Genomic DNA, 16,571 nt, shown 5'->3' with positions numbered 1-16,571 from the left:
TGAATGCTTCAGATTCCACCTGATCTGTTAGTTCCTGCTTCTGTACAACTATCAGGAGGTGATTGGGAAATTGTGACAGTGGGATACATGAATACTGACTGCAAAGGCCAACACTATCTCTCCCATGCCAAATACTTACTCTTCGGATTCCAGGCTCATTTGCAGTCAACATAAAATTTGAGGGATTTTTCCCCCCTTTAAGACTGCCCCGATCTTTATTTGTGCCTCTTCTGTGTTACCCTACATATGTTATTAATCTTAATCCTCAAAAATAGATCAGAATCTGTCTCAATGCAATTCTGGCAACAATGTCATTTTCAATTAAATTGATCTGATGCTCTTTATTCCCTTTGGTCTTGAGTTCTAGGTGCTGAAGACAAAATCTTAAATCAACTATATTGTCATCAACTTGTGTACCTTGTGTGCCATGTAGGTCAGGCCAGGTAGGGGTAGTGGGAAGTTCCCTTTGTTCACTAAAGGACATCCCTGAACTGATGATTCTTTGAATGTGACTCTAGATTTCAGTCGATATTCAGAGTTAATTAAACTCAATTTCACAATTCCAGACTCTTGAGCTGCTTTCCAGAACTACGTAGACATAGAACATAGAATCCCTACAGTGTAGAATAAGGTCATCAAGTCTTCAATGACCACAATCCCACCCCGACCCTATTTGCATAACCCCACATATTTACCCTGCTAAACCCTGACATTAGGGTCAATTTAACATGGCCAATAAACCTAACCCACACAACTTTGGAGGAAATCGGAGTATCCAGAGGAAACCCACACAGACACAGGGAGAATGTGCAAACTCCACATAGACAGTGACCCAAGGCTGGAATTGAATCCAAGTCCCTGGCGCTGAAAGGAAGCAGTGCCAAACACTATGTCACCATGCCTACCTTTCCTTTTTCAACATTGTTCTCTAGCTGCAGATAATAATTCTACTGTGTGCTAGAGATGGTCTATCTTTAAAAATAATTCAATATCCTGCACACCAATCCTACATCCCCGTTCAAGTTAAGACAAAATACATTACATTTTAAAAAATAGATCAAAATATATTTCCCATTGTGGAAAACAAAATACAAATTTTTCAGCATAACCACCATACAGAATATGTAATGAGGGATGGTTCAGTCAGCAGGTGAAGCATCATGCAAGGTAGCATTTTGGTAGACTGAACAAGGGCAGGAGTTACTCAGTTAATGGTAGGCCATTGGGGAGAGTTACAGAACAAAGAGATCGAGGGGTGCATATTCCTAGCTCCTTGAAAGTGGAGTCACAGGTGGACAGAGTGGTGAAGAAGGCGTTTGGCATGCTTGGTTTCATCGGTCAGAACATTGAATAAGGAGTTGGAATGTCTTGTTGAAGTTGTACAAGACATTGGTAAGGCCACACTTGGAATAGAACATAGAACATTACAGCGCAGTACAGGCCCTTTGGCCCTCGATGTTGCGCCAACCAGTGGAACCAATCTAATGATCCTCTAACCTAAACTATTCCAATGTTATCCATATGCCCATCCACTGACCATTTGAACGCCCTTAAAGTTGGCGAGTCCACAACTGCTGCAGGCAGGGCATTCCACGCCCTTACTACCCTCTGAGTAAGACTGTGTGTAATTTTGGTCACCCTATTATAGAAAGGATATTATTAAACTAGAAAGAGTGCAGAAAAGATTTACTAGGATGCTACCGGGACTTGATGGATTAGGATATAAGTAGAGGCTGGATAGACTGGGACTTCTTTCTCTAGAGTGTAGGAGGCTGAGGGGTGATTTTATAGAGGTATATAAAATAATGAGGGGCACAGATCAGCTAGATAGTCAATATCTTTTCGCAAAGGTAGGGGAGTCTAAAACTAGAGAGCATAGGTTTGAGGTGAGAGGGGAGAGATACAAAAATGTCCAGAGGGACAATTCTTTTCACACAGAGGGTGGTGAATGTCTGGAACAAGCTGCCAGAGGTAGTAGTAGAGGCAGGCACAATTTTGTCTTAGATTTAGATAGTTACAGGTGTGGAGGGATACGGGCCAAATGCGGGCAATTGGGATTAGCTTCGGGGTTTTAAAAAAAAAGCGTAGCATGGACAAGTTGGGCTGAAGGGCCTGTTTCCATACTGTGTACCTCTATGACTCTATGAGGTTGAACTTTCACTCTGTAACCCAGGTTTGAATCAAATCCACAATGGTGAAGCATTAGTCGCCTCGCTATGATTGCAAAAAGTTGTACTTAGAGTGAACTTGTCCAATTTCAATACTTAGGTAAGTAAATGTTTAGAAGCATCCACCTGAACTTGCAGAGCACTTCTGCCAAGTTGAAGACTGCTGAGACATGGTTGCAGGGAAACAATGTTTGGGAATTGAATGTTCAATAGTACTCAGTATTTCGGAAGGCTGGACAGGAGGTGGTGTAGCTTTGTTAGTGAGGGAAGAAATCAGTGCTGTACTGAGAATTGATATAGACACTGGAGTCCAAGATACAGAATTAGTTCAAGAACAGTGACCACAATTCAGTAAGCTTTAAGGTACTGATGGATAAAGAAAAAGTTAAGGTGTAAAAGTCGGGGAAGGCTAATTACAACAATATTAGGAACTGAAGAATGTAGACTGGAGGCAGATGTTTGAGAAAAATCAACATCTGGCATGTGGGAGGCTTTCAAGTATAAGTTGATAGGGATTCAGGACCAACATATTCCTGTAAGAATGAAGGATAAGGATGGCAAGTTTTGGGAACCTTGAATAACAAGAGATATTGTAAGTCGAGTCATAGAGAAAAAGGAAGCATTTGTCAAGGCTAGGAGGCTGGGAAAGCAAATGACGAATAAAGGAAAATAGAAAAAAACTTAAGCAAGGAGTAAGGAGGGCTAAAAGGGGTCATGAAAAGTCATTGGCCAGCAGGATTAAGGAAGGCTTTTTATACATATGTAAAGAGCAAGATGGCAAGATGGTAGCCATGGAGAGGGTTGGCCCACTCTAGGTATCAAAGAGAAGAACTTGGTTAATGATGAATCTGGGAAAGGGTGTGTGGATAGTTTGAGTCATGTTGGGATTATTGAGAAACATTAAGGTAGATAAGCCCCCTGGACCTGATAGGATACACTCCAGAATACTGAAAGCAGGGGAGGAAATTGCTGGGGCCATGAATCTCTGGAATTCTCTGCCCGTTGAAGTGGTGGAGGCTGCCTCGCTAAATATATTTAAGACGCGGGTAGATAGGTTTTTGGTAGGCAAGGGAATTAAAGGTTATGGGGAGAAAGCAGGAAAGTGGAACTGAGCCATGACAGATCAGCCATGATCTTATTGAATGGCGGCGCAGACTCGAAGGGCTAGATGGCCGACTCCTGCTCCTGTTTCTTATGTTCTTATGAGAGAAATCTCTGTATCCTCACTGGCAACAGGGGAGGTCCCAGACAATTGGAGAATAACCAATGTTGTTCCTTTGTTTAAAAAAGGTAGCAGGAATAATCCAGTGAGCCTTATATCAATGGTAGGAAAATTATTGGAAAGGATTCTTTGAGACAAAATTTACTCCCACTTGGAAATAAGTGGATGTATTTGCGAGAGGCAACATGGTTTTGCGAAAGGCAGGTCATGTCTCACTAACTTGATCAAGTTTTTCGAGGAAGTGGTGAAGATGATCGATGAGGGTAGGGCAGTGGATGTTGTCTGCATGGATTTCAGTAAGGCCTTTGACAAGGTCCCTCATGGCAGACTGGTGCAGAAGATGAAGTTTCATGGGATCAAAGGTGAGCTGGCAAGGTGGATACAGAACTGATTCGGTCATAGAAGACAGAGGTGGCACTGGAAGGGTGTGTTTCTGAATGGAGGGTTGTGACAAATAGCGTTCCTCAGGGATCAGTGCTGGGGTTTTTGATGTTTGTAATATATGTAAATGATTTGGATGAAAATGGATTGATTAGTGAGTTTCCGGATGACACAAAGGTGGGAGGACCATCAGAGGATACAGCAGGATATAGATTGGTTGGAGACTTCGGCAGAGAGATGGCAGATGGAGTTTAATCCGGACAAATGTGAGGTAGTGCATTTTAAGAGTATTGATAGACAGAGGGATCTGGGTGTACAGGTACACAGGTCACTGAAAGTGGCAATGCAAGTGGAGAAGGTAGTCAAGAAGGTATACGGCATGCTTGCCTTCTTCGACTGGGGCATTGAGTTTAAAAATTGGCAAGTCATGTTGCAGCTTTATAGAATCTTAGTTAGGCCGCACTTGGAATATAGTGTTCAATCCTATACAGATATAGAACATTACAGCGCAGTACAGGCCCTTCGGCCCTCGATGTTGCGCCGACCAGTGGAACCAATCTAATGACCCTCTAACCTAAACTATTCCAATGTTATCCATATGCCTATCCACTGACCATTTGAACGCCCTTAAAGTTGGTGAGTCCACAGCTGCTGCAGGCAGGGCATTCCACGCCCTTACTACCCTCTGAGTAAAGAACCTACTTCTGACATCCGTCCTATAATTACCACCCCTTAATTTAGAGCTATGTCCCCTTGTGTTAGCTATCACCATCCGAGGAAAAAGGCTCTCACTGTCCACCCTATCCAATCCTCTGATCATAAGAACATAAGAAATAGGAGCAGGAGTAGGCCATCTAGCCCTTCGAGCCTGCCCCGCCATTCAATAAGATCATGGCTGATCTGTCGTGGCTCAGTTCCACTTTCCCACCCTCTCCCCAAAACCCTTAATCCCCTCTCTTATCAAAAACCCATCAACCCGCGTCTTAAAAATATTTAGCAAGGCAGCCTCCACCACTTCAACGGGCAGAGAATTCCAGAGATTCACCACCCTTTGAGTGAAGAAGTTCCTCCTCAACTCCGTTCTAAACCGCCCCCCCTTTATCTTGAGGCTGTGCCCCCTAGTCCTACTGTCTTTTTTGAGCGGGAAGAGTCTCTCCACCTCTATCCTATCCATCCCATTCATCATCTTATATGTCTCAATGAGATCTCCCCTCATTCTTCTAAACTCTAACGAGTACAAGCCTAGTTTATTCAGCCTCTCCTCATAGCTCAACCCCCTCAACTCCGGTATCAGCCTAGTAAACCTCCTCTGCACTCCCTCCAAGGCCAAAATATCTTTGCGCAGGTGCGGTGCCCAAAACTGCACACAGTACTCCAGCTGCGGCCTCACCAATGCCCTATACAGCTGCAGCAAGACCTCCCTACTTTTATATTCAATCCCCCTCGCTATGAAGGCCAGCATCCCATTCGCCTTCCTGACCACCTAGCTGGGTTTCTGCGACTCATGCACAAGGACCCCGAGGTCCCTCTGCACCGTCGCCTGCTGCAGTTTTTCGCCACGTAAGTAATAGTCCTTCCTATCATTATTCCTACCAAAGTGGACCACCTCACACTTGCCAACATTAAATTCCATTTGCCATTTCCTGGCCCATTCGCCCAGCCTATCTAGATCCTTCTGCAGACTCTTGTATGCCTCAATTAGATCACCTCTTAACCTTCTTCTTTCTAACAAAAATAACCACAAGTCCCTCAGCCTTTCCTCATAAGACCTTCATTCTGGTCACCACACTACCAAAAGGATGTGGAGGCTTTGGAGAGGGTACAGAAAAGATTCACCAAGATGTTGCCTGGTATGGAAGGCACTACCTATGAGAGGTTGGAGAAACTTGGGTTGTTCTCACTGGAATAACAGAGGTTGAGGGGAGACCTGCTAGAAGTCTACAAGATTATGAGGGGCATGGACAGAGTGGATAGTCAGAAGCTTTTTCCAAGGTGGAAGAATCAAATGTGAGGGGCACAGGTTTAAGGTGTGAGGGCAAAGTTTCAAGGAGATGTACGAGGCAAGTTTTTTACACAGATGGTGTTGGGTTCCTGGAACTCCCTGGTAGTGGAAGCAGTTACGATAGTGACTTTTAAGAGGTGTCTTAATAAATACATGAATAGGCTGGGAATGGAGGGAAATGATCCCTGGAAGGGTAGAGGGTTTTAGTTCAGTCGGACAGCATGGTCGGTGCAGGGTTGAAGGGCTTATTCCTGTGCTGTAATTTTCTTTGTTCTTTGTTCAGTCTGAGTAGATATAGGAAATAGCAAGGGAAAAGGGTCCGTGGTGGGAGTAATCTGCAGGTCCCCAAACAGTAATTCTGCAGTGGGACACAGTATAAAGTAAGATGGCATGTAAAAAAAAGGATGGAAATAATGATGGATGATTTTAATATACATATTGACTAGAATAATCAAATTGGTCTTGAGGGAGAGATTTTTCTTTGGAGTAATGTGTTGTGGAACCAACCAGGGAGCAGCTAATCTGGATTTGGTATTGTGTAATGAGCAAGGATTAATTAAAGACCTCATAGTTAAAGATCCTTGAGTGAAGAGTGATCATAGCATGCTACAATTTCAAATTCAGTTTGAGAGCAAGGAATTGGAATCCCATTCTAGCATTCTGGTTTTATGCTAAATAAATTACATAGGCACGAGAACAGAGTTGGCCGTAGTAGGACTGGGCAGGAAGACTACAAGGTAGGACAATTGATATTTAAGGAGATATTCAAGTCCTCCAAACTAAAACATATTCCAGAGAGGAGGAAAGGTGATAAAGGGGGCAGAAAGACTTCCATGGCTAAGCAAGGAAGTTAAGGATAACATAAAGAGATCAAAGGCATATTTTATTACAAAGGCCAGTGGCAGACTGGAAGATTTAAAGATCAGCAAAGGGTTACTAAAAAGTAATAAAAAGAGCAAAGATAAATTATGAAAAAATTACAAGAAGGATGTGGAGGCGTTGGAGAGGGTGCAGAGGAGGTTTACTAGGATGTTGCCTGGTATGGTGGGGAGGTCCTATGAGGAGAGACTTAGGGATTTAGGGTTGTTTTCGTTGGAAAGAAGGCGGCTAAGAGGGGATCTTATTGAAACATATAAGATGATTAGAGGTTTAGATAGGGTGGATAGTGATAGCCTTTTTCCTCGGATGGAGAAAGCTAGCACGAGGGGGCATGGCTTTAAATTAAGGGGGGGTAGCTACAGGACGGATGTCAGGGGTAGGTTCTTTACCCAGCGGGTGGTGAGGGATTGGAATGCCCTGCCTGCTGCAGTTGTAAATGCGTCTAGTTTGGGGGCGTTTAAGAGATCTCTGGATAGATTTATGGACGAAAAGGGATTGGTATAGGCTAGTGGGTCATTGTTTTTGTAACTGGTCGGCGCAACATCGTGGGCCGAAGGGCCTGTTCTGCGCTGTAATGTTCTATGTTCTATGTTCTATGTTCTAAAACTAGTGTAAAATATAAAAACACAATAAAAGCTTCTACAAGTATATAAAGAGGAAGAGAGTAGCTAAAATGAATGTTGGTACCTTGGAAGATGAGGCTGGAGAGTTAATAGAGTGGAATGCAAAAATCACTGAGACACTAAATAATATTTTGCCTCAGTTTTCATGGAGGAGGACACAAGTATTCAACTGTACTCAATAGGAGCTGAAAATGCAGAGGTTATAGATAGGGAAGAACTTAGAACTATCATCGTCACAGTGAAAATTATTGAGCAAATTATTAGGATTGAAGGCAGGCAAGTCCCCAGAGTCAGATGGCCTATATTCCCCAGATGTGAGAATGGTTCCAGTGGATTGGAGAAACACCCTTATTCAAAAAGGGAAAGAGGCAAAATGGGGAACCTATAAGCTGATTAGTTCCGCATCTGCCATTGGAAAATTGTTAGAATCCATTATTAAGGAAATAATAATAGGACATTTACTCAAAATATAATCCATCAGAGTCAGCATGGTTTTATGAAGGGTAAATCATGTTTGGTTAATTTGTTTGAGTTCTTTCAAGATGTAACATGCCAAGTGGATAATGGGGATCATGTATATCTGGACTTCCAGTAGGTACTTGATAAGGTGCCACACAAAAGGTTAATATATAAGGTTAGCTCACATGAGATTAGGGGTCATTTATTAGCTTGGATAGAGTATTGACTAACCAATAGAAAGCAGAGAGTTGGCAGTCTTTTTCTGGTTGGCAAGATGTAACTAGGGGATGCCACAGGATTCGGTCCTCAGACCCCAATTATTTACAATCTATATTAATGACTTGGATGTGGGGATAGTAGGTGCTATAGCCAAATTTGCAGATGACACTAAAATAGGTGGGGTAGTAAGTTGTGAAAATGAAATAAATTTTCATTTTATGGATATAGATAGGTTAAGTGATTTGGATGAGAATATAAGAGTTTTAGTTAGTAAGTTTGCAGATGACACCAAAATTGGTGGCATAGTGGACAGTGAAGGTTATCTCAGATTGCAATGGGATCTTCATCAATTGGGCCAGTTGACTGATGGAGATGGAGTTTAATTTAGATAAATGTGAGGTGATGCACTTTGGTAGATTGAACCAGAACATGACTTATTCAGTTAATGGTAGGGCACTGGGGAGAGTTATAGAACAAAGAAATCTAGGGGTACAGGTTCATAGCTCCTTGAAAGTGGAGTCACAGGTGGACAGAGTGGTGAAGAAGGCATTTGGCATGCTTGGTTTCATCAGTCAGAACATTGAATACAGGAGTTGGGACGTCTTGTTGAAGTTGTACAAGACATTGGTAAGGCCACACTTGGAATACTGTGTACGGTTCTGGTCACCCTATTATAGAAAGGATATTATTAAACTAGAAAGAGTGCAGAAAAAATTTACTAGGATGCTACCGGGACTTGATGGTTTGAGTTATAAGGAGACGCTTGATGACTGCGACTTTTTTCTCTGGAGCCGATCTTCTCCTCATAGAAGATGATGAGAAGAAAGAGTGCAGAAAAGATTTACTAGGATCTCATTGTTCCTTGGGAGCACAGCAGAGAGGGAGCGATTCATGAGAGGAGTGCTGAAGGTAAGCTCGATTGATTTTTTAACTAACTTTTTTTTTAAAAAGTTTAAACCGGAAACCAGAAGGAGGTCGCAGGGAGGCCTGGGTAAGTGTTTCTTTTCTCCCAACATAAATTGGAACGGTGAGGAATCCTGATACTTTACACGTGTGGAGTATTCCACCACCCTCCCCACCACCCCCCCCACCCTCCCACCACCTCCCCTCCTCCCCCCACCCTCCTCTAACCTAAAAGAAGAGAGAGTGACTCGGAGTGAGAGCAGGTAAGTTTTTTTTCTTTGTTTCTTGGTAAGGGATGTAACAGGAATGGCAGTGCAGGCAGTGCGATGTTCCTCCTGTGGGATGTTTGAGGTGAGGGACACCAGTAGTGTCCCGGCTGATTACACCTGAAGGAAGTGCATCCAATTCCAGCTCCTTCAGGACCGTGTTAGGGAGTTGAAGCTGGAACTGGAGGGACTAAGGATCATTCGGGAAGCAGAGGCAGCTATTGATAAAAGCTACAGGGAGATCGTTACTCCTGAAAGTGGTACGTGGGTAACTGTTAGAAGGGGTAAGAAGCAGTCAGAGCAGTGATCCCCTGAGGCTGTTCCTCTGCAAAACAAGTACTCTGTTTTGGATGCTATTGGGGAGGACGACTCAATGGGGGTAAGCCATGGGGTATAGGTCTCGGGAGTAGAGCCTGTCCTTGATGCTCAGGTGGGAAGGGGGTAGAAAAGAACAGGATTAGTGATTGGGGATTCCATAGTTAAGGGGACAGATAGGAGAGTCTGTGGGAATGAGCGAGACTCGCGGTTGGTATGTTGCCTCCCAGATGCCAGGGTCGGTGATGTCTCTGATCGAGTGTTCGAGATCCTTAAGGGGGAGGGGAACCAGCCCCAAGTTGTCGTTCATGTAGGCACCCATGACATGGGTAGGAAAAGGGATGGGGATGTAAGACAGAAATTCAGGGAGTTCGGGTGGAAGCTTAGGGCTAAAACAAACAGAGTGGTTATCTCTGGTTCGTTACCCGTGCCACGGGATAGCATGGAGAAGAATAGAGAGAGAGAACATTTGAACTCGTGGCTAAAGGGATGGTGCAGGAGGGAGGGTTTCAGATACTTGGACAATTGGGGCTCATTCTGGGGTAGGTGGGACCTCTACAAAAGGGATAGTCTACACCTGAACCAGAGGGGAACTAATATCTTGGGGGGAAAATTTGCCAATGCTATTCGGGGAGGTTTAAACTGATTCAGAGAGGGGATGGAAACCTGAATTGTAGCTCCAATGTACAGGAGGTTGAGAATAGGGAGGTCATGGATAAGGTTTCAAGGTCGCAGCAGTGTGTTGGCAGGTGGGAGGATGGTTTGAAGTGTGTATACTTTAATGTGAGGAGCATACGCAATAAGATGGATGAACCTGCAGCCTGGATTGGTACCTGGGACTTTGATGTTGTGGCCATTTTGGAGACATGGATAGAGCAGGGACAGGAATGGTTGTGGCAGGTTCTGGGGTTTAGATGTTTCAGTCAGAGCAAAGAAGGTGGTAGAAGAGGGGGAAGAGTGGCATTGTTAGTCAAGGACTGTATTACGGTGGCAGAAAGGACGTTTGATGTGGACCTGTCTATTGGGGTAGTATGGGCTGAGATTAGAAACAGGAAAGAAGAGGTCACCCTGCTGGGAGTTTTTTGTAGGCCTCCAAAAAGTTCCAGAGATGTAGAGGAAAGGATTGCAAAGATGATCCTGGGTAGGAGCGAAAGTAACAGGTAATTGTTATGGGGGACTTTAACTTTACAAATATTGATTGGCAAAGCTATAGTTCAAGTACGTTAGAGAGGTCAGTTTTTGTCCAATGTGTGCAGGAAGGTTTCCTGACACAGTATGTAGATAGGCTAACAAGACGTGAGGCAGCATTGGATTTGGTACTGGGTAATGAACCAGACCAGGTGTTAGACTTGAAGGTAGGCAAGCACTTTGGTGATAGTGACCACAATTCGGTTACGTTTACCTTAGTGATGGAAAAGGATAGGTATATACCAAAGGGCAGAAGTTATAGCTGGGGGAAAGGTAATTATGAGGCGATTAGGCGAGATTTAGGATACATAGGGTGGAGTAGGAAATTGCAGGGACTGGGAACATCTGAAATGTGGAGTTTGTTCAAGGAGCAGCTACTGCGAGTCCTTGACAAATATGTATCTGTCAGGCAGGGAGGAAGTGGTCGAGCGAGGGAACCGTGGTGTACTAAGGAAGTTGAATCTCTGGTGAAGAGAGAGAAGGAGGCTTATGTAAAGATGAGACGTGAAGGCTCAGTTAGGGCATTGGAGAATTATAAATTAGCCAGGAAGGAGCTAAAGAGAGAGTTAAGAAGAGCTAGAAGAGGACATGAGAAGACTTTGGCAGGTAGGATCAAGGAGAACCCTAAAGCTTTCTATAGGTATGTCAGGAATAAAAGATTGGTTAGGGCAAGATTAGGGCCAGTAGTGGGAAGTTGTGCATGGAGCCTGAAGAGATAGGAGAGATACTAAATGAATATTTTTTGTCAGTATTCACACAGGAAAAAGTCAATGTAGTCGAGGAGAATACTGAGATACGGGCTTTTAGACTAGACGGGATTGAGGTACATAAGGTGTTAGCAATTCTTGAAAGTATGAAAATAGATAAGTCCCCTGGGCCCTGTGGGATTTATCCTAGGATTCTCTGGGAGGCTAGGGAGGAGATTGCAGAGCCTTTGGCTTTGATCTTCATGTCGTCATTGGCTGCAGGTATAGTGCCGGAAGACTGGAGGATAGCAAATGTTGTCCCCTTGTTCAAGAAGGGTAGGTTGTGCCTCACAAACCTTATTGAGTTTTTTGAAAAGGTGACCAAAGAGGTGGATAAGGGTAAGGCAGTTGACGTGGTGTATATGGATTTTAGCAAAGCGTTTGATAAGGTTCCCCATGGTAGGCTACTGCAGAAAATACAGATGCATGGGATTGAGGGTGATTTAGCAGTTTGGATCAGGAATTGGCTAGCTGATAGAAGACAGAGGGTGGTGGTTGGTGGGAAATATTCAACCTGGAGTTCAGTTACAAGTGGTGTACCTCAGGGATCTGTTTTGGGGCCACTGCTGTTTGAAATTTTTATAATTGACCTAGATGAGGGTGTAGAAGGATGGGTTAGTAAATTTGCAGATGACACTAAAGTCAGAGGAGTTGTAGACAGTGAGGATGGATGTTACAGTTTGCAGAGGGACATGGATAAGCTGCAGAACTGGGCTGAGAGGTGGCAAATGGAGTTTAATACGGAAAAGTGTGAGGTGATTCACTTTGGAAAGAGTAACAGGAGTACAGAATATAGGGCTAATGGAAGGACTCTTGTTAGTGTTGACGAGCAGAGAGATCTCGGGGTACATGTGCATAGATCCCTGAAAGTTGGCACTCAGGTTGGTAAGGTTGTTAAGAAGGCGTACAGTGTGTTAGATTTTATTGGCAGAGGGATTGAGTTTCGGAGCAGTGAGATCATGTTGCAACTGTACGAAACTCTACTCAGACAGTAGTAAGGGTGTGGAATGCCCTGCCTGCAGCAGTTGTGGACTTGCCAACTTTAAGGGCGTTCAAATAGTCAGTGGATAGGCATATGGGTAACATTGGAATAGTTTAGGTTAGAGGGTCATTAGATTCGCTCCACTGGTCAGCGCAACATTGAGGGCTGAAGGGCCTGTACTGCGCAGTAAAGTTCTATCTATTTATCTATCTATCTATCCAAAATATAATTTGGATAAATGTGAGGTTATTCACTTTGGAAGCAAAAACAAGGCCAATTACTACCTGAATGGCTGTAAATTGGGAGAGGGGAGTGTGCAGAGGGACCTGGGTGTCCTTGTGCACCAATCACTGAAGTTAAGCATGCAGGTGCAGCAGGCGGTAAAGAAGGCAAATGGCATGTTGGTTTTCATTGCAAGAGGTTTCAAGTACAGGAGCAGGGCTGTGTTTTTGTAATTATACAGGGCCTTGGTAAGGCCACACCTAAAATATTGTGTGCAGTTTTGGTCTTTTCTGGGGAAAGATATTCTTGCTGTTGAAGGTGTGCAGCAAAGGTTTACCAGGCTGATTCCAGGGACGGCGGGATTGATGTGTGAAGAGAAATTGATTAGGTTAGGATTATTTTCGTTGGCGTTCAAAGGAATGAGGGAGGATTTCATAGAGACTTATAAAATTCTAGCAGGACAAGACAGGGTAGATGCAGGAAAGATATTCCCGAAGGTGGAGAAATCCAGAAGCAGAGGTCACAGTTTGAGGATTTGGGATAGACCATTTAGGATGGAGGTGAGGCGACATTTTTTCACCCAGAGAGTGGTGAGCCTGTGTAACTCATTACCACAGAGTTGATGTCAAACCATTCAATGTATGCAAAAGGCAGCTAGATATAAGACTTGGGGGCAAACGGAATCATCGGTTATGGGAGAAAGCCACATTAGGCTTTTGAGTTGGCCAGTCAGCCATTTGTAATGATTGGCGTATAAAACTCGAAGAGCTGAATGGCCTCCCCCTGCTCCTATCATCTATGTTTCTATGAATGCCCACCAATCTGATAGCAGTCATAATTCCTTCATTCTGTGGCAGTCTTAGAACATAGAACATAGAACATAGAACATTACAGCGCAGAACAGGCCCTTCGGCCCACGATGTTGCGCCGACCAGTTACAAAAACAATGACCCACTAGCCTATACCAATCCCTTTTCGTCCATAAACCTATCCAGAGATCTCTTAAACGCCCCCAAACTAGACGCATTTACAACTGCAGCAGGCAGGGCATTCCAATCCAGTCTTCTGTGCATTTGACTCACTGTGGCAAGTCAAAGGCTAACTATAGCGTGACAAAAGTTATTTTATCCCATCGTTCCAATCTGAAATCCAAACAGATGTATGCAGCAGACCTACAGTGAAGGCTATGCTGGTGCAAGGAATATATCAAAGCACAGCATCAGCAGGCTCAAACCAGGTTTATACTGCCTGGACCACTCTGGAGGAGCCCTATAGTATTCAGATGAGTATGCTGCAGGCAGTTCAACTGAACCTCTCAGGGAGTGCATTCCAAACCCTGAATCACTTGCTGTGTGAAAAAAATTATCTGATATCATTTTTGCTTCTTTTGCCAATTACTTTAAATCTGTGCTCTCTCGTTTTCAATCCTTTCATGAGTGGCAACAATGTTTGTTTTGTCCATGCTCCTCATGACTTTTGAATACTTCTATCAAATCACCTCTGGGCCTTCTTCTCTCCAGAGTGCCAACTTCTCCAATCTATCTTGGTAGCTGAAGTTTCTTGTAAGCAACTTCTGCACTTTCTCCAACCTCTTTGCATTCTTCCTATAGAGTGGAGCCCAGAACTGTATGCAATATTCCAATTGAGTTCTGACTAGTATCTTATACAAGTTCAACAGAACCTCCTTGCTCTTGTACTCCATGCCCCAATTAATAAAACCTAGGATTTTGTAAGCTTTATTCACTGATTGCTCAACCTGTGTTGCTACCTTTAATGACTTATGCACACATACACCCAGTCCCTATCTTCCTGCACCTTTATAGTCCCCTTTATTTTATACTATTTTATTTTCTCTAGGTGCATCCTACCAGTATGTATCAACTCACATTTCCCCGCATTGAACATCGTCTGCCACCTATCTGCCTATTCCACAAACTTGTCTATGTATTTTTGAAATTCTGAACTGCTCTCATCATAGTTCACAATGCTTCCAAGTTGCATATCATCGCAAATTCTGAAATGTTGCCTCTACACCAAGATCTAGATCACTATTATGTCAGGAAAAGCAAAGGTTCTGTACTGACGCCTGGGGAATGTCATTACAAACCTTACTCCCACCCAAAAAACAACCATTTTGTTTGCATATTGCTATTGTTCCTTTTACTCCATGAGCTATAACTATATTCACAAGTCTGTTATGCGGTATTGTATCAAATGCCTTTTAGAAGTTTGCATCCATGTCAACAGCGTTGCCTTCATCAACCCTCTCTGGGCGTTAAACATTTCTGGAAACAAAGTGTTCAGGAAAGATAGGAAAGGATGAAAAGGGGAAGGGTTTGTGGTAGTAAGGAGAGCATTGCCGCGCTGGAAAGAGAGGATGTCCCAGAGCGGTCAAGGACAGAACCTATCTGGATAAATCTAAGGAACAAAAAAGGTGCAATTACGTTGCTTGGTGTAGTCTACAGACCACCAACTAGTTGGATGATATAGAAGAACAAATCTGCAAGGAACATAGAGGTGGAAGAATTATAATTACATTGGGAGACTTTAATTCTCCAAATATAAACTGGGACAGTGGTATTGTAAAGCGCAGAGAGGAGGAAGAATACTTAGAGTGTGCTCAGGAGAATTTTCAGTTACGTCTCCAGTCTAATGTGAAAGGAGGCTCTTCTGGAGCAGGTTCTTTGGAATGAGCTGAGCCAAGACGACCAAGTGTCAGTGGAAGAACAATTAGGGGTCAATGGCCCACTGTATCATAAGATTTAGGATGACTATGGAAAAGGGCATGGAACAATCCAGTAAGACTAATGAACCAGGGGAAATCCAACTTCAATGGACTAAGAATAGATCTGTGCTGAATAAACTCAAGACAAAGGTTGGCAGAAAAACCTAGCTGAACAATGATGACCTTCAAAGAAGAGATGGTTGAGATGATTTGGGCACAGTCAAGATATATTTTCTAAAAAGGGAAAAGTAGGGCTCACAAATCCAGAGCTCCCTGGATGACAAACGAGGCAGAAATTAAGACATAGAAGAAAAAATGTGCTTCTGATACATTTCAGGGAGAAAATACAATCGCGAACCAGGTTGAATACCTAAGGTTTAGAGGGGAGGTGAAAAACAAATAAGAGCAGAAAAGGAGTATGAGAAGAAACTGGCAGTTAAGGAATCCCAAAATCTTCCCTAGGCATATAAATGGCTAAAGGATGCTAAAAGGATTGGAGTCAATTAGGGACCAAAAAGAGGATTTATGCATGGAGGCAGGGAGTAAGGCTGAGGTCTTAATACTTTTGTATCCATCTTTACCAAGAAAGATGATGTTTCTAGGCCCTGTTGAAAGAGGAAATTCAGTCAATGGAAGTTGTAAATTGATAAGCAGGAGGTATTAGACAGGCTGTGGTCTAAGAACTTTCACCATTTCTTGTGTTGTTTTTCTGACCACTCTGCGCTCCGAAACAAGTTCCAGCATTTTCAGCTTGCATTTTATATTTCCAGATCATGTAAGAGTGAGATTTCTTTTGGTTTTTAATGACAATCAATATTCATTTCATTATCATCATTACTGAGACTAGCTTTCAATACCACATTTATTAATCAATCCTATTACTAATATTGATTTATTAATCAATCCTATTGATCTGTTGAAGAGGTTCATGGATTGATGTGATGTCCTAAAAACTCCTTTGAGCAATGATATTCAGAGCTAAATTGGGAGGAATCTGAGCTCCCAAGGTAACAGTCTAAGCATTTACTTACTCATTGAATGGAATCTGTCTGTGCTGCAATGGAGGCTCTGACATTGGCCGTCAACTGTTGCATTATGGTGAGTTCCACCAGGTTACTGATGGAGGCAGCCAACAGTTCTACAATGAGCTTCAAACTCTATGCAAAGCCTGACATCAACATGGTGTCAGAATCCTCTGTAGAAAGGGTTAATAGACATCAGCAGCTAACAGATCGGATAGCGAGATAAATATAAATGATAGTGAACAGTTA

Source organism: Carcharhinus amblyrhynchos, chromosome 21 (genome assembly GCF_965287045.1).
Source record: "Carcharhinus amblyrhynchos chromosome 21, sCarAmb.v2.hapA, whole genome shotgun sequence".
NCBI classification, from domain to species: domain Eukaryota; kingdom Metazoa; phylum Chordata; class Chondrichthyes; order Carcharhiniformes; family Carcharhinidae; genus Carcharhinus; species Carcharhinus amblyrhynchos.
Note: the sequence above shows the minus strand (reverse complement) of the source record.